The sequence below is a fragment of the Pteropus medius genome, unplaced genomic scaffold (assembly GCF_902729225.1).
Source record: "Pteropus medius unplaced genomic scaffold, Ma_sr-lr_union100, whole genome shotgun sequence".
NCBI lineage: Eukaryota > Metazoa > Chordata > Mammalia > Chiroptera > Pteropodidae > Pteropus > Pteropus medius.
Genome location: NW_024349802.1, coordinates 23047125 through 23072937, shown reverse-complemented (window position 1 = coordinate 23072937; position 25813 = coordinate 23047125). Strand labels below are relative to the sequence as shown.

Sequence of the window (25813 nt, the reverse complement as noted above, 5' to 3'; positions counted from 1 at the left end):
TTATATAAGCAAAAATTAAAATTATGTGCCATTACACTGGCAACATAAAACTATACTTACTGATACTGAGGGATTTTGCTATATTAATAAAAAAAGCAGGTTACAAAAGAGAAGTATTTGGAGAATAACCTTGTTTGGTTTAAAATCATTGTATATTTACATTTCTGTATTGAATACATATCATTTTAATGTGGCTATCCTAGTGTGGTGGAATTAAGCATGATTTCAAATTTCTTTTATTTTTCTCTCTTTAAATGTTAACAGCGTTTATACATCAGGATGATCATCTGCTAGTGTGTTTTCTTAAAGCTACACCAGTGGTTAAAATATGGAAATACTTCCATCTCATTTGAAAACAGTTCATCTGTGGAGCCCTTTCAATAAGTGTGACCCTCTCTCTGCTGCCCTGGCCACCTAGACTCTTCCTCCCAACTTCCTATGTCTCCTGTGATTTACTAAGTTAAGTAACCCCATTCCATGGGGACCTTCCAGAGGCTGCTTTGGTTTTAGCTGATGTCTGCTGATAGCTTGTTCCCCATGATGCGTTGACTGATAAATGTTTGAAGATTATCCTTATCTATGTATTACTTTTATAATCCAAAAATAAGCCTATTTTTATTTTGAAACAAAAACAAATATAACATAGTTCATCAGTTGAGGCAGGAAGATATGTAGCAAGCTAAAGCAATTATTTTCCTACGTCTGTAAACCTACCTAGCATACTTCTGTTCCTAGACAATTGAGAAAATAGAAGTTTAAAATGAAATATTACCTTCATGTTAGTCCCTTTACATCAAAAGATGAGACAAAGGAGATACATCAAAGATTGGAGAGCAATCAGAATAAGACAAGCCAGAATTTGCCTACCATCTCCATAGTTGCCTTTTACAGAGTAGAGATTTAATGTTATTTTTAGAAAGGGCTTGAAATTCCAAAATATCATCAACACCTTTATTTAAATATAACTACAATAGCACCTCACTTCTCTAGATCACACATCTTTCAATTTAACCTCTGGGAAAGAAGCAAAAACTGGGAAGAGACACAAGAGGCTTGTGGACTGTCCAAAGTGGGCTTTCAAAGTCAGGGTGCTCTTCCAAGAAGACCACTCAACTGCTCCCTGGGTGCCTCACTTTTTAGATAGTTCTAAGAAACCCGGTGACCTGGTTTTGTCACTACCAGCAGATTAGAAGCAGGCAGGGTTTATAGGCAGCCAGGAAGAACATACATGGCCATGCCAATTATTTAGAGCTGACACCCATTTTGATAGGCAGGGCCTGCTTCCTACCAGCTATCTATTTGGAATATGACAATCACCAAATATGCTTGGAGGTTTCCAAGCAGAAATTGGGAAAAGACAGCACACAATCCATTTACTTTTATATAACGGTATAGTTTGCTTTAGATTATGGATACGTGTGTACATCATATTATATCAAGAAGTGACTTCTAATGAAAAAAATAGTAATTAAGTAGAGGAAAATAAACTATTTTAGAGAACTGAGGGAAAAACCCAGGCACAGTTGCCTGTGGGTATAGTGTGCTTCAGGAGAGCCAGTGGATTACGTGATCTTGGTCAAATTGTTTTATCCTTCCCTCTTTTCCTCATTTAGAAAAGAAGGATTTGAATAGGTCAGTGGTTCTGAAACTGAACTCTGCATTAGAATCACATGGAGGATTTGTTCAAACCCAGACTGGTGGGCTCTGAAGACAGAATTTCTGATTCAATAGTTCCAGAGACCATACTTTGAAAACCACTGGATTAGTGACCTCTACCTACAGTGTACACTGGCTTTATCATGGAATGCTGTGGTTTTCTAAGTGTGAATCAGAAACTATGTGGTGGGGCCCAACAAGCTGTATTTTAACAAGTTCTTTCTAAGTTATGACTGTGCTGTTATTGTGTTTTTCCTTTTTATTGAGATATAATAGACATGTGACATATTAGTTTCAGGTGTACAACATAATGATTTAATATTTGTATAAAATGCAAAATGATCACCATAATAAATCTAGTTGACATTTGTCACTATACATAGTTTCAATTTTTTTCTAGTGATAAGAATATTTAAGTTCTACTCTCTTATTAACTTTTACATATGCAATACAGTATTATTAACTATAGTCACCATGCTGTACATTACATCCTTGTGATTTATTTATTTAATAACTGAGTTTGTACCTTTTGACCACTACCACAGGTATCCACCAATCTGTTCTCTGTATCTATAAATTCATTTTTAAAAAAGATTCCACATGTAAGTGAGATCATACAGCATTTGTCTTTCTTTGACTTATTTTATTTAGCATAATACCCAGAAGGTCCATCTGTGTTGTTGCAAATAGCAACAGCAACATTTCCTTCTTTTTATGGCTGACTAATATTTGTTATATATACACATATATACATATCACATTTTTTTTATTCAGTCATCCATTAGTGGACACTTCGGTTGCTTTTTAGGTTGTTTTCATATCTTCGCTGTTGTAAACAATTCTTCAGTGTATATGGGGGTGCATAGATCCTTTCAAATAAGTGTTTTTGTTTTCTTCAGTTAAATACCCAGAAGTGAAATTGCTGAATCAAATGGTAGTTCTATTTTTAATTCTTTGAAGAAACTCTGTAATGTTTTTCATCGTGGTACATCAATTTACATTCTCACCAACAGTGCAAAGTGTTCCCTTTTCTCCACATCCTGTTATTTCTTGTCTTTCTGATAATAACCATTCTAACAGGTGATATCTCATTGTGGTTTTAATTTACATTTTCCTAGTAGTTAGTGATGTTGAGCAGCTTTTCATGTACCTGTTAGCCATCTGTATGTCTTCTGTGGAAAAATATTTATTGAGGTCCTCTGCCAATTTTTATGACTATTATTATATATTACTTGGAGTTCTATATAGTCCTACAGGATTAAAATTTAGAAAGAGTTCCTTTCAAATTTATAAAATATGTTTTTAAAATGTGCTGTGTTAGTAACAGGAGTTGTCTCAAACAAGGACATTTTAGTTCACATAACTGGAAATCCAGTTGGATGAGAGATTCAGGTATACCTAGCAGCTCAACACTACCTTCAAAGACAGAATTTCCCACCTTACTCCTCTACCATCTTAATGCTGGTTTCATCATGGTATGAGAGGGCCTCCAGTGACCTTTGAGGGTACTTATTTCCTTATTTATTTCTAGCAAGAAGAGGAGAAGGAAAAGCACTCTTTCCCGAGCATGGCACATAATGCTTTTCCTCAGTGCCACTGTGTCGCGTTCTGACGCCTAGATTGATATCAGCAGAATGCCTGAGCTGACTGGCAGAGACTGATCAAGATCTACCCTGTGTCTGGGGTGGGTCTCCATCCTCTGAGTCACATCAGGGAGTGGTGGGTACCTGAAAAAAATTGAGCTTGACGTTGTGAAGAAAGAAAGTGTGGGGCTGATGTTGGGTAAGCAAACAGCAGCATCCATTTCTGGTGCTTACAGATTTGGTCATTTATAGATTTTACTCTGGTGGAAGCATTTATTCTTTTATAATATGTGAGCACGCACACACACACACACACACACACACACACACACACATACACAATTTAAAACAAAAAATGCCATTATATAAAAGTGAATTGATTGTGTACTATAAGATTAACATTTCTATTTTCTTTACGACAGAAATTATGAGTTGAAATGTGTTCCTTTGACTGAGATTGCTCCTTTATTACTGTGAGCCTAGGATCATGATGCCAGGGGGTTCAAGCACACATATATACACACAGTCAAAATCCATCTCAAGACAAGTGTTTGTGTGCAAGCAGCATATTTATGAAGTGCAGGGAACACATAAATGGGAATGGGAACTAATTACAGCAAAGAAAATGCAGCCAGTGTATGAGTTATTAAGCAAGTCACTATTATAGGCTTTTGGAATAGGTAAACCCTGGGAAATTATATAAAACATGGTGCCTCAGACTTGTCCCTCCTGAATGAGGGATCTGGAGAATTCATACCCAGTTCCCATCATTTATTTGTTGAATGCTCACCCCCACGGGTGTTGATTCTCTGGAACTTCTGGTTTACTGTGTACACACAGCAGAAGGACCATATAAGATTTGGGGAGAAAAACCTTGGCCCAGAGAAACAAATTCTGGCAGTTGGAATTCACAAGAGCACAGTGAAATGATAGGATCTGAGGATTATGGGTGGGGCTCTAACAATGTCTGCTACACACACATACATATATACATGTATGCATGTATATATTTGTGAAATTATATATATGTGTGCATATGATAGTTACTATTCTAATCTCTATCTCACAAATGAGGAAACTGAGTCCCAAATAAGTTAAGACACTTGCTCAAGGTTGTGCAGCTAAGAATTGGCACAAAGGGAATTGAACCTCAGGTAGGTCCATGATGCTTGGGCCTTGCCCCTTAACTATATTATTAGAATCAGAATTTTTTTCCTAGTGACACTATTTTATGGCATTCGATTATTGTAAAAGACCTGTTACTTCTGTTTTCACTTTCTTGTATGTCATACTAGGCCTTGGGGCACATGTCATACTGCTCTCTGGAACAGGCTATTTTGTACAGAATCCAAGCCTTTTACGGCCCCATGTTTACACTGAATTAGAATTTTCGTTAATTGATAACCTTTAAAGGACAGTATCTCTTTGAGCTAATGCAACCAGGAAATTAATTTCAAATGGTTGCGGCACTGTGTCACTGAGGCCATAGAGTCCTAACAAAGGTTAGGAAATGCAACCGGTGACTCTCAGCATGAATTTTCTTGCGCAGCAAATGTGTAAAAATTTAGAGGTCCAGTCAAACACATACTGTTTATTTCTGCTTTAATATATATTCTCCTATGAACAAGCCAGGCGCCTGGGAGCATCTGCCTTATTTTGCTGTTGTACATTTTTTATTTGTCACTTCAATATTGCCTTTGGTATTATTGCCTAACACACTTCATTATCTTAAAGTGTATTATTTCCTGAGTTTGACAGCATATTTGGCACTGTACCGTATGTGAGAAGAGAAATCTCCATTCTGAGTGCTGGCGGTTGTCATCTGTCAGCTCTGTTTGGGTGTGCTGAGAGTAAGCACCACTTAGTGGGAGGGTCCAGGAGTGGAGTTCAGGAATGGAAAGTGTGGGAGCCTACCTGTGCCTCAGTAGCATCTTTACCAATATTCTCTGAACAGCACAGAAGTCTTGTGTGTGAAGGTATCCTTCTCCTCTTCCTCCTTCTCATCACGACTGGATCATCAGAAGAGTGGACTCTGCATTCAGACTGCTTGCGTTAAAATCCCAACTTCTTCATATGTTTAATTTAATTACTTTACTTTTGTGTTAAGGTACATGTGCTGGTGCTACACCAGCTTGTAAGAGCTGATTTTGTATATCTTGTCTAAGTTTATATTCAGTGATATCATGTTGGTAGCTCGAAGTTGGCCCTATTTGGAATATGTAAGTATGTACGCAATGGAAACTGACAGAATCTACAAACCAGGAATTATTGTTACTTTCCTTTTTCCCCTCCTTCCCCCCTTTTCCTTTCCTTCCCGTCCCTTCCCTTTCCTTTCCCTTTTTTTCCCTTCTCCCTTCTCTTCCTTCCCTTCCTATCCCTTCCCATCGCTTGCCTTGTTTCCCCTAGAACCAGCTTACCAGCACAGTACAGACATAATACACATTACACTAAAAGGAAGATGGCACACTCATCTTAAAATAAATATACAACTTGATGAGTTTTACTTATGTATGTACCACTACCCAGGTCAAGATATACAATGTTGCTCCAAAATGTTCCCTCATGCCCCTTTCTGTCAAAGCCTTTTATTCATTATTACTTTGACTTCTGTGATTATCAGCGAGTTTTATTTTTTTCCAGTTTGAAAGCAGTCACTGTCTATTAACTGACCAGATTACAAAAATAACCATAGTAGATACCTTAGTTTATCCTTCTAAAAAGCCTATTGATCTGGCGTTCCCTGCTGCCAGCATCTCTACCTTCTACAAAATAGATGGTCTTTGTCTTCATTCTACCTCGTGGAGAAGATAATTTGAAGGTCCACAGGAAGTTGTTTGCTTCTTTGAAGCATTTCTAACGGTATAGATCTCATGAATCAGATCCTCCACACAGACGATGCCACATTTACCAAGAGGTCACGCAATCAATGTGTTACCTGTCAGGACAATTCGCTTTTTGTTGATTTTTCCGTAACCACACTTGTAGATCAGTTTTTAATTACTGATTCAGGTTTGGGTACCCCTATGCAATATATGGTTTCATCACCCTCAGCCTACTAATCAAGGCCTTGTTGAGCTTAACAAAGGTGCCACTGAAGATCTGGTGAAGGCGAAGCAGCGGCGGCACCCTTTGCACCTATATGCTCACACCACTGATGCCTCTGATCCTGATGACAAATGCCAACCTGGGTTCTGCAGGTACCTAGAAGTTGCTAGCTTTTCTTGCCAGCCTCGCCATTTGAATATCTCAGTTCTGTACATCTGCCTATGTGTTTTATGGTAGCGCTTAACTTTTTTATAGATGAGCTTCCTTCTTGCCTTTCAAAGCACTTTTGGGCAAACTTCTTTCTCAGATGCTTGATCTCCAGCTCTGTGAAATTCCTTTGCTTTTTCTTAAGGGTTTCTGGCACAGCAGGAGCCTTCTTCTTCTCTTCTGCATTCTCCATGGTTCCAGCTGGAAAAGAGCTGTGATAATCACTTAGTTTTGTCTTTTCATGAAATTTATGTGAGGAATTATCAACATATCTTCTTTAGTTTCTGACTTCTTTAAGAATCTGTCTGTAGGAATCACGCATGTTTCTGTATGTACTTGTGCTTTTACTTTTTTTTTTTTAATACAGAGTTATACTGCTCAATATGTTATTGGGTAGCCCATGTGTAGTTATTGAATGCTTGAAATATGACTAGTGCAACTGAAGAACTGAAGTTTTAATTGAATCGAGATGTGCTGCAAATGTAAAATGCACATCAGATGCTGAAGCCTTGTAAAAAAGGTCTTTTAGCTTTGGAGGTCGTTGGCAATCAATGGTGTTCCCTGACTTGTAGATGTGTCGCTATTTTATTTTCCATATTTAGAATTTTTTTTTTGTTTCCTTTTCATGGATTCCAGTTTTCTAGTGAAAATTTTGACCTGAACATTGATATTCTTGATACATTTATCAGTTATTTTTCGTCATATCTATGTCTTCTGGGGTTCATATCTGAGTCTGTTTTTATTGCCTTTTTATTTTTCCCAGTCTTATTATTTTAATATTTAATAATGGGTTAGTGGATATTTGGCACATATTTGAAACACTGTGGAGGCTCAGAATTATGTTATCCTTTTCCTGAGATGATACTTCAGTCTGGGCAGAGGGACATCACTTCTGCTATGGGTTCACTCAAAGCTGGGTTGCTGTTTTTATATGATTTAGTCTACCTTTGTTTCAAATCCTTCTATTTTCTAGCATTTCAGGTATTCTATCTGAGAACCTGAGACTATTTAGTAGGGCCTTTTTTCTTTAGCAAATTTTAAAGCCAATTTTTATCTTCCTAAAATCATATGATTATCAATAAAACTCCTTTGTGCTTTTCAGCTTCTATTTTCCCTTTCTACTTGGCTTCTTGGTATTTTGTCCAGCATAATTTAAGAATCGGTAAATATCTCAAGGGCAAAATATGCTCAGTGATGGGATCACTTCTCTTTAGACACTTGGCCTCTCAACTTCTTCTAATTGGACAGCTCCAAATGCCATTTTTTGTCTCAGCGGCACCACAAGATTGTCAAAAGCTCTTGCTCCTCTGCCATTTAGTGGCTGACGTCTGCCAGCCTTATTAGCTCTCATTCTGTACCAAGAATTGGCAAATAACCCCAGGGGACAAGCAGTGTGCAAAAAGTTGGGCTCGCCTCAAGGATCTTTCTTTCCATCATCTTGGCCTCTGCAGTCCCGGCTTTTTTTTTTTTTTTTTTGGCAGGTCCTACTACCTTCACGCAGATGTTTGATTATCTGCTTTTTCTAGTTCTCATTGAGAACTTTGTTCTTCACTGTACTTCATCAGAAGCAGAAGTTTTAAGTTAACATTTTAAGCAGAACTTAGAGTTTTATGAAAAATTTCAAACATGAGCATCATATCTTATTCTTTCCCTCACTAAAAACCCTAAATTATATGCTTTGAAATATAAATAGGAAACTCTCCCGTTTCTCCCTGGTTCGTCAGCCCAACAGGAACTATTAAAAGAGCGCAGTGTAATGTAAAATAAAAACAAATTTCCAATTCAAGCTTTGCTAGAAAGGAAAGCTGTGTTCTGGGGTAAGTCGCATCACTTTACTTAACTCTCTGATGCTTTCTTTTGTATACAGGCTTCACTTTCTTCCTGGACCCATTAACCCAGGTTGGGTTTTTAAAGCCCTGAGCCTATTATTTCTAATTTCTGAATTGACGAATTGCTTGTCACTGATCTCAACTTTCTTCTTTGATGTTATCCTATCCCCTTCACCCCTCATAATCTCCATGTTTGCCATGCTAACTGGCCAGGTTAGGATGTACATCTTTAACTTATAACAGAATTCTCCCCATATTGCTCTACTAATTGGCCAAGTCTAGATTTAAGTACTGACTTTGACCAGAACTGTATTATTCTGCCTCAGCTCGCTTTATACCAATAGAGTAAACTTTTGAGAGCTGTATTTCTTACCGTGGTGCAGGTGGCACACACAATTCAACCTGTGTGCTAACTCAAATCCATTGGAGGTGGCTGCCTTGGTTGACAAAAGAGTACTCTAGCTAATGGGTCGTATGTGTCTCAAATATGAAAGGGATTATACATATTACACTCTTGAAATCTGAATAAGAAATGTTCCCTTTAGGCCTCATCTAAGGAAAGAGGAAGAAATGTGTATAGTGAATATCTGTTATTCGCTATGTGGTTTTGTATATTTTATCCCACTGCTTTCAGGTAATGGAATATCCAAGGGTTTCTGATATCTTAGCAACATAAGACTCTAATTGACAAATATTCTCCTTGGCTTGGACCTGAAAACATTGTAATAGCAAATGAGTATTTATATTACTATAATTGATTTACATAAATGCCTACTGATTTTTAAAGTCATGTATAAATGTATTTTATAACCAAATATCTAGGTTACAAATATCTAGATAGATATAGTTTATACACAGATATTAAGTATGCAGGTTCAACAATTTTGACAAATGAATATACCGTGATATCCAATGTCTGTCAAGACACAGAAAATTTACATCACCTCAGAATATTTCCTTGTGCCCCTTCAGTCAAGTACCCTTCCAGAAATACTGATTTTATTTCTATCCTAATAGGTTATTTTTGTCTATTTAGAACTTTACAAATATAATTTTACAGTTTACACAATTTTGTTTCTGGATTTTTTCAGAATAATATTGAGATTCATTCATCTTCTTTTATATATTAGTAGTTTATTCCTTATTATTACTCAGTAGTATTCCACAATTTGAATATACTGTTAACTGCATATTTCCCTGTTAATGGGCACTTGAGCTTTTCCAGATTTGGGTTATTGTGAATAAGTCTTTGACAAAGATTTGTTTGTGAGGCTTTCTGTAGGTATAGATTCTCATTTCTCTTGAACAAGTACTTAGAGATTGGATCCCATATTCCATTTTATACATTTTTAGAAAAAGGTGCATATCTAACTTTTTCGGAAATGCCCGTATCGATAATGCTCTACATCTTGAAGTCTATTTTCTTATTATTCATTTATTTCCCTCTTATTCATAGTTTCACTTTCTGTGGTTTCAGTTACCCATGGTCAACAATAGTCCAGAAATGTTACATGGAAAATTTCAGAAATAATTCATAAGTTTTAAATGGTGCACCATTTTGAGTAGTGAGATCTTGCACCATCCCACTCTGTCCCACCCGGGGCATCAATCGTTCTTTTGTCCAGCACATCCACACTGCATATGCTCCCCAACTGTTAGTCACTTAGTAGCTGTCTTGGTTAGTGTATCAGCTGTCATAATATCACAGTGCTTGTGTTCAAGTAACCCTAAGTTTATTTAATAATGGTCCCAAAGTGCGAGAGTAGTGATGCTGACAATTCAGATGTGACAAAGAGAAGCCGTAAAATCCCTTCGTTAAGTGAAAAGGTATGTATGCATAGGAAAGAAAAAACATAGTATATATTGAGTTTAGTACTCTGTGTGGTTTCAGGCTCCCACTGAGGATCTTGGAATGTATCTCCATGGATAAGGAGGGCTACTTTATTCACTTAGATTAATATTCATATAGTCATTGTGTAGTATATCTTTTTTCTTTCTTTTATTTTGATACCTGTCTTTATATTTAAAGAGTATTTCTTATTATGAGATATAGTTGGCTCTTGCATTATAATTTGGTTTAATAGTCTCTGTTTTAATTGGGATGTTTAGTCTACTTCAATTAAATATAATCGTTAATATATCTGGGTTTAAGTCTATCATCCTGGTATCTGAACTATACTTGTCTCATATGCTGTTTACTACTTTCCTGCTTTTCTGACATGAATCAAATATTTTTTACTCTATTTTACTTTTTTTTAATTGATCTTTTAATTATTCATCTCTCTTTTTTTTTTTTTTTTTTGCTGGCCTTAGAGCAGGGGCCAGCAAACTACATTCTGTAGGCCAACTCCAGTACTTGTTTTGTAAATAAAGTTTTACTGGAACAGAGTCATATCCATTCATTTACATACTATTACACAGCTGCTTTTGCAATAGTATAGTTGAATAGTTGTGACAGAGGTTATATGACCTGCAAAGCCTAAAGCATTTACTGTTTGGCCCTTTACATGAAAAGTTTGCCAACCTCTGCTCTAGAGATTAAAAAATATGCATCCTTAACTTATCACAGTATACTTCAGAAAACATTTCACTACCCCACAAACAATATAAGAACCTTGTAATAGTGTATTTCCAGTGACCACATTCTTACACTTTGTGCTTTTGTAGTTACATACTATGCTCTATGTATGCTATAAACCCCACAATACATTTTTAATGATTTTATTTTAAATAACACATAGTCTTTTTTTTAAAGATTTAGTTTTATAGTGCAAGTCTGCTGGAGACGAATTCCTTCAGCTTTTGTCTGTCTGACAATGTTTTATTTTTCTTTCATTTTGAAAAAATAGGTCCTTTCTGGAATGATGTTTTAAACTTATATGATTTCTGCCATGGATATGGAAGAAGCCTCCCATCCCTCCTCCTCGCCCCCTTTTTTTCTGTCCTTCATTTATGTAAGATATTTTCACTGGATATAGAATTCTAGATTCACATGATTTTTTCTTTCATTATTTTAAAAATGTCTTCTCATTATCTTCTTGCTGCCATAGTTTTTTTTAAATGAGAAATCAGCCATCACTTTTATTATTGCTATTTGTATGTATTATGTCTTTGCTTTTTTCTGCCAGTTTCTAGATTTTCCTTAATCATGATTTTCACCTGAGTATGCTTTGCCTCTACAATTTACTTTGTATTTATCCTACCTGGAATCCACTGAGCTTCTTATATCTGTGGGTTTTGGTATCTTTCACTAAATTGGAAAATTATTTATTATTATCTTTTAAAATATTTCTTCTCTTTTATTCTTTTTCTCTTCCCCTTCTGAGACTCCAATTACACACATGGTAATTGTTTTGTATTGTCTCACAGATCTCAAATACTCTGTTTTATTTTTTACTCTTTTTTCTCTTTGTATTTTAGTTTGTACAGTTTTCCTTGAGTGGTGTTAAAATTTACAGTTTTTTCCCCCTCTGCTGTGTCTAGTCTGTTGCTAAATATTTTTTTTCAAATTTTATATTATATTTTTCATTTCTAACAGTTATATTAGACTCATTTTATGTATTTTATCTTTTTAAATTCCCTATCTGCTCATGCATGTTGTTTACCTTTACCCCTATGTACTTTAACTATGCATCAATTATTTTAAAGTTCCTATTTGACAATTTCAAAGGCTATTTGTTGTCTGATTCTATTAACTATTTTTTCCCTTGATTGTGGTTTATATATATTTTTTGACTTTTCATGAATCTCATAAATTTTATTGAATTCTGAACATTGCATATAAAAGTAGAAAAGTAGAAACTAAAAATAATATGCTCAAAGATGTGTCTATTTTGTCAAACTGTAGTGTACATATGTGCATGTGGGGATGAAGTGACGTGATGAGTAAAATGAGCCAGTAATTGAGTTATGTCTGAGCTTTGTTATTCACTATAGACATCTCTCAGTTCTGTTCTATTGTCAGACTTTAGCTGCCATGTGTATCTATATTGTGTGTGTGTGTGTGTGTGTGTGTGTGTGTGTGTGTGTGTGTTAGGGGTTTTCTCTCGGCATTGCATCCTCCCAACCCCCAGTAGTATATGTCTCAAGTTAGGCATAACGTAGGGTTTTCTCAGTTCACTCCACTACCGTCTTACTTCTCCTGGGCTGCCCTAAGATGTCACTATCATTCTTTCTCAGTTCTCCTGCCCCCACCCCCAACCTTTGTCATGAATACTCATGAAGGCCTGTGAAAAAGAAGTTGCAGGAGTACTAATACTCTTCTTTCATCTGGGGCTCCCAAGCCAAACACTCATTCAAGCCCAAACATAACCTTAACTTTTGCTGAAAGTTTAGCAGTTTTTTTGTACCCCCATCTAAGGCGGTGTCTTCTTTCTTTCATTACTCAGTCAGAGAATAAAGCAGTCATGATTCCCTTCTCTTATAGGAGAGGCTGGTCAAACTTTGGAGTTTAGTTCAATAGGGGCTTTTTTTTTTATTATTAATTTTCATGACTTTAGTTTTTTTCATAGGCTTTAAAAATTTTGATTTTAATATTATCTGGGTTCTCATTTTGTTAAAGTGGATGAAAAAATTTTTTTATGACTTTCTTTTAATGTCTATATCTCAGAAAGTCAGAGTAACATGCCTAGATGTGATTTGAGGCTGGCATTATAGTCTTCAGTTAGTAATGAACTGAAAGCAATTGCAAAGGATAGGAATAGACCGGAATGTGTATTCTTCTAACTATGCTCTTTCTTTTATTTTCTTCACTTCTGCTCTGTGTAGCCAGTTTTAAAATATAGCTCATCTGAAACCTATCACTTTGCGGCCCTGATGGGGTACCACTGCACAGGTTAAAACTGAAATGTGTCCGTAGAGGAGAAATAGAAACAAAACTCTGATGGAAAAACCTGCCATACTCTCGAGGAGATGAGATTAAGAAGATGTTCATAGTACTAGCCCTGGTTATGATTTTGGCTTCTGTTCATGAAGGCCTCTTTCAAATACGAGTTGTGTCATTCCTGTGATGTTTTGTGGGAACAACTTTTAAAAAGCTTAATGGGTAAGTTAGAGCCTCATTGGAATTTGAGCATGTAGTTCTAGGATTGCCAAAGCTGGTTGTTGAGATTGTTAAATTTTATTGTTATTTCTTATAAAGACATCAATTCAGTGGTCATGAGACTGTGTTTTCATTGATAATTGATTCCAGTTATTTGTTTAAACAAAATAATACAGCTTCTTGACATCAAACTCTAAATGCTGATATGAATTCCACATAACTGAGATTTTTTTTGCACCTAAATGTAGAACCACATTAAAATGCCTTGAAATACACTTCCACTGAGCTTCCTGTTGTTTGTTGGACTAGTGACGTATTTGTTTAATTACATACACATTATTTTATAAAATTACCTTTGCCTTTAAGCTTGACGTAAAAAGTCTTGGGTTGCATTAATAGAGTAATTTAGGTATAGCGATAGCTTTTGGTTAGTGTAAACCACAAATGATTAGAATTCAGATGGCTGACAATATAACTTTTGATGTATTAAATTGAATTTTATTAGCTAACCAAAAGTTTATCCAGGGAGGTCCAATAGCTATGTTAACGCCACTGGATGAGGATCTAGTGGTCTTCTTTATAAGTTGTAGTCTGAGCTGCTTTTTAGAACATCGAGTTTGGAATTATCCTTAAAGAACTAAAAATGGGCTGTGTGGAGGAGAGATTCTCGAGGCTGACATGAACAGTACATATCACAGCTTTCTTTCTTCACACACTCAGTTTGTGTCTATGAATGGGAAATGGAAGTATAAATGAGTTATCCTGAGGTCTGAGGGCTGCACCTTGAAGTCAGTTCTACAATAGCTCTATAGTACTGCACAGCAGGGTGCAATCACTTTCTTAAACCCTTCTTTGTTCTTCTCTGTGCTGGTTCATATATATCAATGTGAAGCTGAATATTAGAAAAATCCAATAGGTGGATCATAAAATAAATATCGTAGAACTGGATTTTAAAAGTGTTTTATGGAAAATGAAGATATTAATTCAATAAAATTGAGCCATAAAATGACCCAGCCCATCCCCTAAATGATTAAATCCTATATTGATAAGCTGTCATCTTGTATTATTTTTGGTAACCTCATATGAGTTAACAGCTCATAGAAGGGGGAGGATATCATGTAATATTTTTAGAGATTATGTTTTACTAATGGATTTAAAGAGTAAACAAACTATAGCTATTCACAGCCAATGGATTCATTTTCTCCTAATAGTCAACAAATTAACAACTTAGTTTTAGTAGATATACCAAAAATTCTATATGTGATAAAAACAAAATGAATGGAATTGCTAAGTGTACACTATTGGTCGGGTTAGGTTAGCTCTTATTTTTAGTTATTCTTGGGAAGTTACTGTTACAGGTGAACCAGGTGTAGAACAGGTGTTTTGTTTTGTTTGAGATATCTCTATCCTAACTGCCCTCCATCTTGGCTGAGTGAGAATCAACCATGAAGCTTTTAAAGAACCTCCAAGCCAGGCTTCACCACAAATTACTAACATCATCATCTACTTTTTAACCTCTTCAGGTAATTCTAAAGTACAGCCCAAGGTGGGAACAATCGACCTCTCTTAAATCTCTTTGAGTGGTGCTCAGAGGGTGGTGTCCAGACCAGCAGCATTAGCTTCATCTAGAAAATCATTAGAAGTGTAAATGAACATAAAAAAAGCCATACATGTTCAAAGTATAAAATGAGATACATTTAGCATATACCTGTCCCCAAGAAATCATCATCACAATCAAAATAATGGACATATCTGTTACTCTCAAATGTTTCTTTGCAGCCCTTGTTAATCCTCATCTCTCTTCCTCCTATTTTCTAGGCAACCACTGATTCACTTTCTGCCACATTAATTATTTTTCATATTCTAGAATTTTACATAAATGAAATCATATGTGTACTTTTTAAAAAATTAATAAACTTTTGAATAGTTTTAGGTTTATAGAAAAGATAAGCAAAAGGTTCAGAGAATTTCCATATAGCCATTCACCCCCAACACACATCCAATTTCCTTAATTTTGACCATCTTGCATTAGTGTGGTGCATTTGTTAGAACTGATGAGCCGATGTTGAGATGTTAAGTAAAGTCCATAGTTTACATTAGGATTCACTCTTTATGTTGTAGAGTGAACCCTAATGTAGTTAGGTTTTGACAAATGTGTAATGACATGTATCTACCATTATAGTGTTATACAGAATGATAGTTTTCCTTCTTTAAACATTTCCTGTGCTCCACCTTCCTCCCTCCTCTCTGGCAGCCACAGATCTTTTACTGTCTCCATGGATTTACCTTTTCCGGAAGATCATATAATTGGAACTGTACAGTTTGTAACCATTTCAGATTCACTTCTTTCACTTACCAATATGTATTTAAGGTTCCTCCATGTCTTTTCATGGCTTGATAGCTCAACTTCTTTTATCACTGCGTATGGATTTACCACAGTTTGATTATCCATTCACCTACTGAAGAGCATGTTGATTGCTTCCAAGTTTTATTGATTATGAATAAAGCTGCTATAAACTTTCATGTACAGGACTTTGTATAGACATAAGTTTTTAACTTGTTTGGATAAATATAAAGGAGAATGATTGTCAAATCACATGGCGAGAATATATTTCATTTTGTAAGAAACTGCCAAACTGTCTTGGAAGTGGCTGTACTATTTTGCATTCCCACCAGCAGTGAATGAAGGTTCCTGTTGCTCCACATCCTCCCCAATATTTGGTGTTGTCAGTGTTTTGGCTGTTCCAATAAGTGTATAGTGGTATCTTATTGTTGTCATTTTATTTGCAATTCCCTAATGATGAGAATCTGAGCATCTTTTCATATGCTTATTTTCCATCTATATATATCTTCTTTGGTGAGATGTCTGTTTATGTCTTTTGCCCATTTTTTAATTAGGCTGTATTTTTTTATTATTGAATTTTAAGAAAAGTCTCTGCTTTAATTTTTTATTTGAAATTATTTATTCGAAATGCATTTTACAAAGATTTTCTTCCAGTCCATGATATCTTTTCATTCTGTTAAGGTATTATTTTGATTGGCTTCTTTCACTAGGCAAAGTTATTTATAGACTCGTCCACGTTGTTACATATATTAATAGTTTCTTCATTTTTATAGTAGAGTTGTATTCTATTGTTTGGATATACTATAAATTACTTATTAATTTGCCTATTGATGGACATTTGATTGTTCCTCGTTTTTGACTACTACAAATAAAGATGTATAATGTTCATGTATAAGTTTCTGTGTGTGGGGGGGGGCATAGTGTATTCTTTCATTTTTCATGTCTAAAGACCTAGGAGCAGAGTAGCTATGGTATATGGTAGGTATATGTTTAAATTTTTTAAAGAAGCTGCCAGCTGTTTTCCTACGGTGAAAACATTCTTATCAGCAGTGTATGAGTATTCCTGTTTCTCCACATTTTCATTAACAGTTGGTATGATTGGTCCTTTTGATTTTAGCCTTCTAATAGATAGGCAACATTGCATGGTCTTGAGTATGATATTATAATTCACGAAGTCAAGTAGTGTAAGTTCGATTTTATTCTTTTTTAACATTTAGAGGCATTCTATGTATCTCTAGCAGCAGTTTTCAATTTGCTATCCAGAGATGCTTGGAAGTCGTTCTTTTAAGGAGTTCACAAGGTCAACATTCTTTTCATAACAGCCAGATGATTTTTGTTTTTTTTCACTTTCATTCTCTCACAAATGCGTAACAGAGCTTCTCGAAGCTACGTAACGTGTGATGTCTTTGCTCTGGCAGCTAGTAGAATGTGTGTTTGTGCATATTTGTGTTTTTTTTTTTTAAATCTCAGTTCAAATTTGAATATAATAAATATCTAGAAATATAACCCACATAAGCAATAGCTCTTGGAGCTCTTAAGTGATTTTTTAAAGTGTTAAGTCATTCTGAGACCTAAGATCTAGATGAAAAACTTAAAGATAGAAAAGTGGTATAATAGAATGAGAAAAAAACAAACAAACTATAGAAATTGAGACAAAAGAAGCAAGTATTTTAAAGTGTAATAGATAAAATACATTCAAAGCTCAGATTTTGCTATATGTTCTCTTTTAAACTGGGAGGGAGAGGGCATATAAACACATTCTCTATATGCTGTTATTGGCCTTTATTCTGATGTTGGCAAAAGTCTGGTTTCTATAGTGCTAGACTTACTGTTTCATTGCTTTTTCCCAGGGTCACCCACAGCCTATCTCCACTCTGCCTGGTCAAATGGAGCATTTTTTAGTGTTTATGAGAAGCTGCCACTGATTAACTTGTTTCCAGTATGAAAATATCACTGCAGGGACTGTGAGAAGCTAGGGTGTGGTGCTGAAGCCTACTCTACATTTCTGAGAGCTTCAGTGGCTGCTAGGATCCTGCCACCCTAGAAGATCTTAGGTGTTGATAGAAGACAGAGATGTGATGATCGTCAGAGAGAGTGCAATGGTTTTCATTTCTTTATATTTATTGTTAACATTCGTTATTTGTTAGTATGTAGATGTGTTAACATGAATGAAGAGAGAGTTTCTAGAATAAATAATCACCTCTAGTTTAGTATATTAGTCATGTGGTTAATGGATGATGCTTCTAATTCCTACATCAGTACCCTTTGGGTCTAACACAAAACCTTGCTAAGTTTGTCATACAAGACTGAGATTTGCAAAGCTTTGCGGGGAGCACATGGTTTCAACTTGTGCTAACAAAAATGAGAACTGCATTCTTTGTTAATAATGCTACTTTAATGCTTTTCGTGAGTACCACCCCAGTTTCTTCTGCTATTGATAAAATTATTCTTTTAATGCTAAAAATGTCTCCAGAGCATAAATCTAAAATATAAAAATTTAAGTAAATGAAATTAAGTCACATTCTTTTGAGATCTTAATTAATAGTTTCTTATAGTTTCAGCAGAACTCTAATTTGCTTTACTCCAACAGTTAATATGTTCATTCTTCTTCATATTTATATATAAAATATATTTTTTCTCCTAAGGTTAATTTTAGGCATTCAAATTAAAAGAACCAAATGAGCTTTTTAAAGTTTCTTCAAAATAAATTAGCCATACATAACAATATAATTTGCTGTTGTATATATATTTATAGGTGTTTGTTTGGTTTTTGTCCAATAATTATGATATTAAACCTCAATATTTGAGAATAAAAATATATCCCCAAATTAGTTGTAAGGGTAATTTTAAGCATTGACATTTAAGTGAACCTTGCCCAAGTGTCCTTTAAGATATATTCGCCAAATTCATATAAATCTACAAATTATTTCATTGTATCAGAGCATAGTTAAAGTTGGAGAATATACTGGCAGTGTAAGAGAATATTTGATTCTGAGAGGTAAGATTCAAGGTGGGGAAATGTTAGCAGGTACTTTTCACTTCCTATTTCCACTAAGATAAATTAAAATTACTAATAAAGAATATCATACCGGGCCTTGCCATTCACCTGTACTAATTGTTCATTAGTCATCATCAGCAAAACCATGGCATTTTTATTATAAATGCAATGATCACTTTGTTTATTCAGCATACATTTTTGAGCTACCTCTACATGCATGATTATGTTATTAAGGTAGTTATTTTTTCATGTTCTAGGTATAGATCACATACAATTATATATTGCAGTTCTGCAGGAATTTTGAATCTGTGGAAATGTCTTAAAATTTATATTTATTAATATAATTTTAATTTATATTAAAATTTCTCAAACAAATTACATTTTGAATATTAATATCGTTAGATAAATGTTTTCCTATATGAAAGTACATAATTGGCATATGAAAATTAAAGTGTATTTTATTTAGATAAAATACCAATCTGCTAGTTGCATGTGCTTACTTATTTTTACAAAATAAACAAAATTGCTGAATTTAAAAAATCTGACACTAGCATTTAAAAAAATTTTATAAACTGGTGAAAAAACTATAAGCAGAAAGCAGTATCCGTATGTCATAAAGCATGAGAATGTGTTGTAATCACTGTTATTATTGTTGCTATTTCTCAATAAAATAGACATAGTCTCAGATAAGAAACTGAGGGATATAAAGCAAACTAAAAACTGAACAAGTAGACTAACATGTTAAGATACATGGAACTTTCAAATTGAGATGGTGTCATCAGCTGTGCACAGGATTCCTTGTCTTGTATCTAATTTCATATTTCTCTCATGGCCAATGGCTGTTCACTTATGTCTGCAGTGCATAAGAATAAATTCCATAGGTTACTTAATGTGAGAATGTATAACTTTTAGAAAGCGTTTGTGAGAGGCGGGGTAGTAATAAAGTTCAGCACCTCGTAGGAACTCCTTCCTCCAGGCCACTTCTGTCTGCCATTAGGCACCCTGAAAGCCAAGGGCTTGTTTTTCTTTAATTAGCTCCATCATAGTAAAGAAGGAATTCCTAAAGAAACTAAGATTGAGATTCTGCTTCAGGTACTTTGTCTCCTGGAGGAAGGACAGTAACGGATCACCAGCCCTGGGATGGGGAGCTTCTTTTCTTCATGTAGGAGAATAGGAAGCAGGGCATCCAAAATGCAGAGCAGAGAGCATCTTCCTTCTTCCTTGTGCCTCAATTTATGAGTGAAATTCAACAGTAATACACATGTGAGCCTTGAGCATCCAGCTGTTATTTAATCTCCTTTTTCCTTTCCAAGGAATTGTTACGGTGCTATCAATGGTAAAGGCTTACTAAATATTTAGAGAATGGGTTTTGCATAGAACTTTGAATTACTTAAAGATATACCGAAAAGGAAGTCATTTGTGAACTTGTACACTTTATCATTAGTTTAAAATTATGAGCCATAATACTTTAGTTTCTTATCATGATCAGTAGGTCACATTGGCACAGTTCAGAGACTCTGGTATAGAACAGAGTACATCAGAAAGATACCAGTGTCAGGATAGGGATTAAAGCAGGGGCTCCAAGGACAAACCAGGAGGACAAGGAGAACAGGTGTTGGAACCAAGGAAAGTAGTTAATAGAATGAAACAAAAGCTGTTTTATGCTTGGTTGCCTTGATTTTCCACCTGTTGTATTGAAGCAGTTTCCCAACTGGGTTCTGAAGCCTTGAGGTTCTAGGGAGAGCTAAGAGACTAACTCAGTTTATATGTAGTAGAAAACCAGAGCTGCCTCATACTGGTAAGTGAGAGATGTGTGTGTACTTTCTTTCCAAATCTGGATTCTATGACCTCATGTTAGTGGCTTTAAATTGGCCATAGCTGGACTATTCACACCAGAAATCACCAAATACTTCATATTAGAGACATCAGCCAGTTGTTAACCATATACTAGCACACCACTGGATAAAGTTTCAGGCACCTTATCAATAAAAGATTACATTTAACAACAAAAAGTGGCAAAAGAAACTTGGTGTATGAATTGCCTATTTTCTTTGTTATTATTACAGTTTGCAGGTATTTGATGTCTAATATATCTATAGTCAGTGTGTTCATATTTAATTAGCAACCCTAAGAGACAGCAAAGAAAGAGAGTTTCTAGGAGCTTATACATTCAAGATAAATGTTTGATAAAGAACTAAAAAGATTCATGCTCCCTACTCAAAAGTAAAACATTTATATGTATATTTTTTACTGATTTCATGTGGGTTTTTGTTTAACTCAGTGCTTTTCAAACTTTAATGTGCATACAGATCATCTAGCGATCTTGTAAATGCATATCCTGATTCTGTAGATTTGGGATGGGCCTGAGATTATGCATTTCTAACAAGATCCTCGGTGATGCTGATGGTGCTGGTCTATAGACTATATTTTGACTAGCAAAGATTTAGCTATTGTGGTAATTAGATAAAAGTAAATAAACAAAAAGGCAAACAAATGTATTTTTTTAAAAAATCTAGTTTCTAAGAAAGTTAACTGCATAGAAGAAAAAAATATGTTTTATCCTTGCATTGAATCTGGGCAATTGGCACTTTTTTTTTTTTTTTGGCAGATGTTTGTTGAGTTCACACAATACAGTAGAAGACTAAATGAGCTGGAAACATTAGAGATCCCAATTATACAACTCACTGACTACCCATAAGCCTGAACAATGCAAAGCATTCTGCGTGCTTTACTCATTTAACTTCATTTAAACCCTTCTTGGCATTCAAGTTGCATTAATGTGATAACTCTTGTGTAGCAATTAACAAACTGTGGCAATTGTGAACATTTCTAGAGTTTGTCATATTGAATGGGAGCAGGCTACGGGCATCTAATTCTTAACTCATTTTCTAGGGTTGATTTGGCTTTATAGATGATTTATAATTTTTTTTTCTATTTTCCTTTGCCAAAGTGAGTTATGGCCATATCTTTCCATGAGACATTTAGTTTTGGAAGTCATTTCTAATGAATGACTTTTAAGCAGTTTCTTCTTTTTTGCTCTCTTAGTTGGAGAGCTCATTGAATCCTCAATAAGATAATCACATTGTACCCACACAAATGCACACCCGACACTTCCACAAAGGTCACAGAAGCTGAGTGTTCTCCATTGCCCTGGGTCTTGTAAGCTAAAGCATATTGAAAGGCAAATGGTGAGCTGCATAATACCGTATCCAGTGCTAACAATACTGGATATTGTGTCTATTTCAAGGGCTCAGAATTGAGTGTGTAGCTGTAGGAAAGCTTGAGGAAGAGAAAAAGGTTTCCTTTCTAACTTGGAGGGTAGAGAGTATATTACCCAGAAGAGAAGCAGATGGTTTTCCAGCCCTGAAATGCAGCATTGTTTTCATAACAACCCAACTGGTGTTCGGAAGTCTGATTTAAAGGAACTGACTGACTACCTTCAGGCGTTGGAAAGTGCTCATAGATTTACTGTTTCCTATCTCTAGGAAAGCAGGGCATGGACTTCCTTTGTACAAGTATACATTACAGTGTTCTGCACAGATTAAGGCTGTCCTACAGAAAACCAAGTGTAGGAATGTACTAATTTTCCGGCTAAATATATAAGTGGGCCTAGATTATGGATGCAAGAATAATTTCCTTGTAAGGTAACTTGACTTGCATTGCAAATGGGTTGGCTCTGGCAGGTTCTCAAATCAAGTAACCTTTTATTGTAGCAAAATAAGTCTCTATCCCAAGCTCTGTGATCTGGTAATCATTCATGGCTGAAATTTTCTTCCTTACCATTTACCATTTTTCATCATGCTATGTTAAAACCATTTAGTATGTTGTTATTTTTTTAACATTGCTCTTGGTAGGATAAATGAGTAGCCTATATGTATAATCAGGAATTCTGAGTAAAATGCATTTTTCTAAAGCATGTATAAGGAAGCCACACAAATATTCTTAAAGAAAACTAGAAAGAAAGAAAGAAAGAAAAAAAGAAAGAAAGAAAGAAAGAAACAAACAAACAAACAAACAGAAACAAACAAACAAACAAAAAGAAAGAAAGAGAAAGAAAGAGTGGGAGAGGAGAGATGAGGAGGAAAATAGAAAGAAGGGAAAATGGGAAGAAAGACAATGTATATTGTGTTATATACAATGAGAAATGAATTTTTCAAGCTTTCGGATGAAGTATGGCTTTTTGATTCTATTATTTTACTAAACATTGTTACTTTATTGATACTTCCCAAAGATAAAGTTCAGCTTTATGATTTAGTAAATGACCAGCTCCATATATCAGATACCACTGTAGGTTGTATATTAAGTATGCCTAGGTAGCACTTGCTTACTATTCAGTTAAAACTGGTTACACACACACACACACACACACACACACACACAAGGTGGTGTGTAAAATTTGTATAAACACAGGGGAAATCAACTGATTTCAGAGAAATCTCTAAGTATTACTGAGCTCTGAATCAAATTCTTCATAGAACTAGTATGTTGTTATCACTCTAATTGTTCTCATGGTAAATTTTAGCTCAGCAACTTATTTTGTGATACTGTTGTGCATCAAGGATCACCATTGTTGCATAATGGAAAATAATAAAAATCATTGCTGTTAATGTAAATACAGATCAAAATATAAGCATATTTTTTTCTTGGCGTTCAAGGATGTTTCATAGGGAACTTAATGGTCTAGATTCATTATGCACCAAATCAGAACACTAGATAGAGATGGATAGCTAAGTATAGTTTGAACAATGGCTCTTGGGAAGCTATCAAGGTTGTGGTTTGTGTCTTAAGTGCTAAGTGCCTCTTTCTGTATCTTGGGCTACCGAATAATCTAGCAAGAAGAATTTGTTCATCAATGGATAGGACTGGTTTGGGCATAATTTATGAACTCAACACAGAGAGGCCTGATTTGTACTTTGATTGAGTACATATATCGAGTCTTTGTAGCCAGTTCATAGTGATTGTTTTGACCTCACGCTTGTCACTTGGCTACCAAGAGTTTTTTTTTTTTCTTAGTAACTTTTATTTTTATTTTTTTTCTAAAAGTGAGGCAATGGTGATAGAAGTCTTTTATTTTTAAGCTTAGCAAAAAATGAAAAACCTTTCATATGAGGTTTTTCCGTTAGCACAGAAAAATCATTTTCCTCTATTTCCTGGTGGCATTTTTGGGAGTGTACGTGTGTCCCCTCTATTATAAGAATGTATTCAAATCAAAATTAACTCTTTAAACTTCAGAATTTCTCATACCAGTTCTTTCTGCCTTAGTGGTAAAAAAAAAAAAAAGACTGTTTTTATCTCTCATTACTGATCTTCAAAAGAACACAAACTAGGGTAAGTAGCCTCTGTTTCCTTAACAGAAAAAAAAAAGTGTCAACCTTTAGTTTTCAATTCTGATTCAGAAAGAGTTTTACATTAGCTTGAGTCCTTTTGTTGGCTCTGACCAAAGGAACAGGCAGCTGCTAGTCCCCAAAATCATTCAGGCCCATCATTATAGCCAAAGGCATTTTAAAAATAAACTTTTAATTTTAGAATAGTTTTAGATTTACAGAAAAGTTTTAAAGCTTTTTTTATAGTCCTGGGGTTGAATATTCAATCTTTTACAAAGTAAACATCATACTGGCAATATGTTATGTAAAGTTCTTAAAGGTTTTCCTTTTAATGATTTGTTATGTTAAATGACTCAGCTGCTATGAGCCCACTTGGCTCCCATAGTTATATAAAAGGCATTGTTAATGGAACACGTGATATTGAACCATCAGCATAAAGGTGACAGTTCTATGAATATGTCAGTAGCTACTCTATCCTTACGATATTAAAAATTTTTTTGTATATTTCATCTAGAAAATTATGGGAATACCTATTTTGAAATAATGTTTTAGTAAGAAATGTTAATAACTTTCAGCCTTTATTATACCTTTATGAAATAGTTACCATTAAAAAAATAAAACCCTCAAAACTCTTAATATAATATTATTTATAGATTAATTTTTATAGTATAAAAAGCAAACCCGACTTCTCTTCTGGATAATATGACTCCTGGTTCTCCTTGCTTACTATAACTATAAATTCTGAAAATAATCTAAGAGACAACCAAAGAAGAAGTCTGAAAAGTAACATGACAAGAAGCCAAACTGATTAGGGACCATAAGGCTGGAGAAATAGTATAGGGGCAGGACATCTTATCACCATCCACTCAACGGCAGAAGAAAACCGTGGGACTTGTGCCTCCTCCTCCCAAATCTGGCAACATAAGGTGGTCCAGTTGTCTCATTTCTTCCTTGGACTGACAACACCAGGCAAGTTTTGGATCTATCAGGAGTCCTGCTGACGATTAGCAGCCAAAGAGAAGTACTGTCTTTCTCCACTGGGCATTAGACTCCCTTCTCCACCTAGTGACAGAAGGCAGCTGGGTAGTTCCAACAGGACAGATCCTGACATGACAAGTGCCCAGTTCAGGATCTCTCTTCTTCTCCATGAGCTGGAAAAAGCCTTCTGTAATCCAGAGACACTTGGCAGCCAAGTGGCACCAGTGGGGGTGGGGTGGGGGTGGGCAGTAAGCTGCCACAGCAAGTTCTTGGCCTAGAAATCATTCTCAGCCTTCTGTGGACTGGAGAATCCCTCCCTACACCTAGAGACATTGAGCAGTAAGCTGACATGAATGGGGGGCCCACCACACATACTGAGCCTGGGATATACTCTGTACTCCCATTCACCACCTGTGGGCACCAGGTTTCCTGGCTGAGTGAGCTCCTTCTGGCCCCCCAGGATGCATCATCAGAGATCACTGGAAGTTCCAGAGGGACCCAATTGGACCAAGAGAGCAACACAAAGTTTCAGAAAATGAAATTGAGTCAAAGCACACAAAAATAGGCCAGGACCTGTGTACTAAGCCTAAACAGATACTGCTTGCTAAATAAATTATTTAAATAGAACTCAGAGCCTCTCTATGTAATACCCAAATATTCAGGGTGTAACAGAAAATAACCCAATATATAGTGATTTAACATGAATAAGAAAAACAGTCAATTGACACCAATAATAAGATGAACCAGATGTTGGAATTACTTAACAAGGATTTCAAAGCAGCCATCACAAAAGTGCTTCAACCAGGAA

General features: G+C 35.4%; 1 protein-coding gene and 1 pseudogene across 3 annotated transcripts in view; one reads left to right on the top strand and one right to left on the bottom strand.

Annotated features, from left to right (window-relative positions):
• LOC120581630 (protein alan shepard-like) overlaps nt 1-25813 on the top strand; it is a 745620-nt gene that overhangs the window by 323353 nt on the left and 396454 nt on the right. The window lies entirely within an intron of this gene.
• LOC120581631 (60S ribosomal protein L7-like) lies at nt 5940-6813 on the bottom strand (annotated as a pseudogene).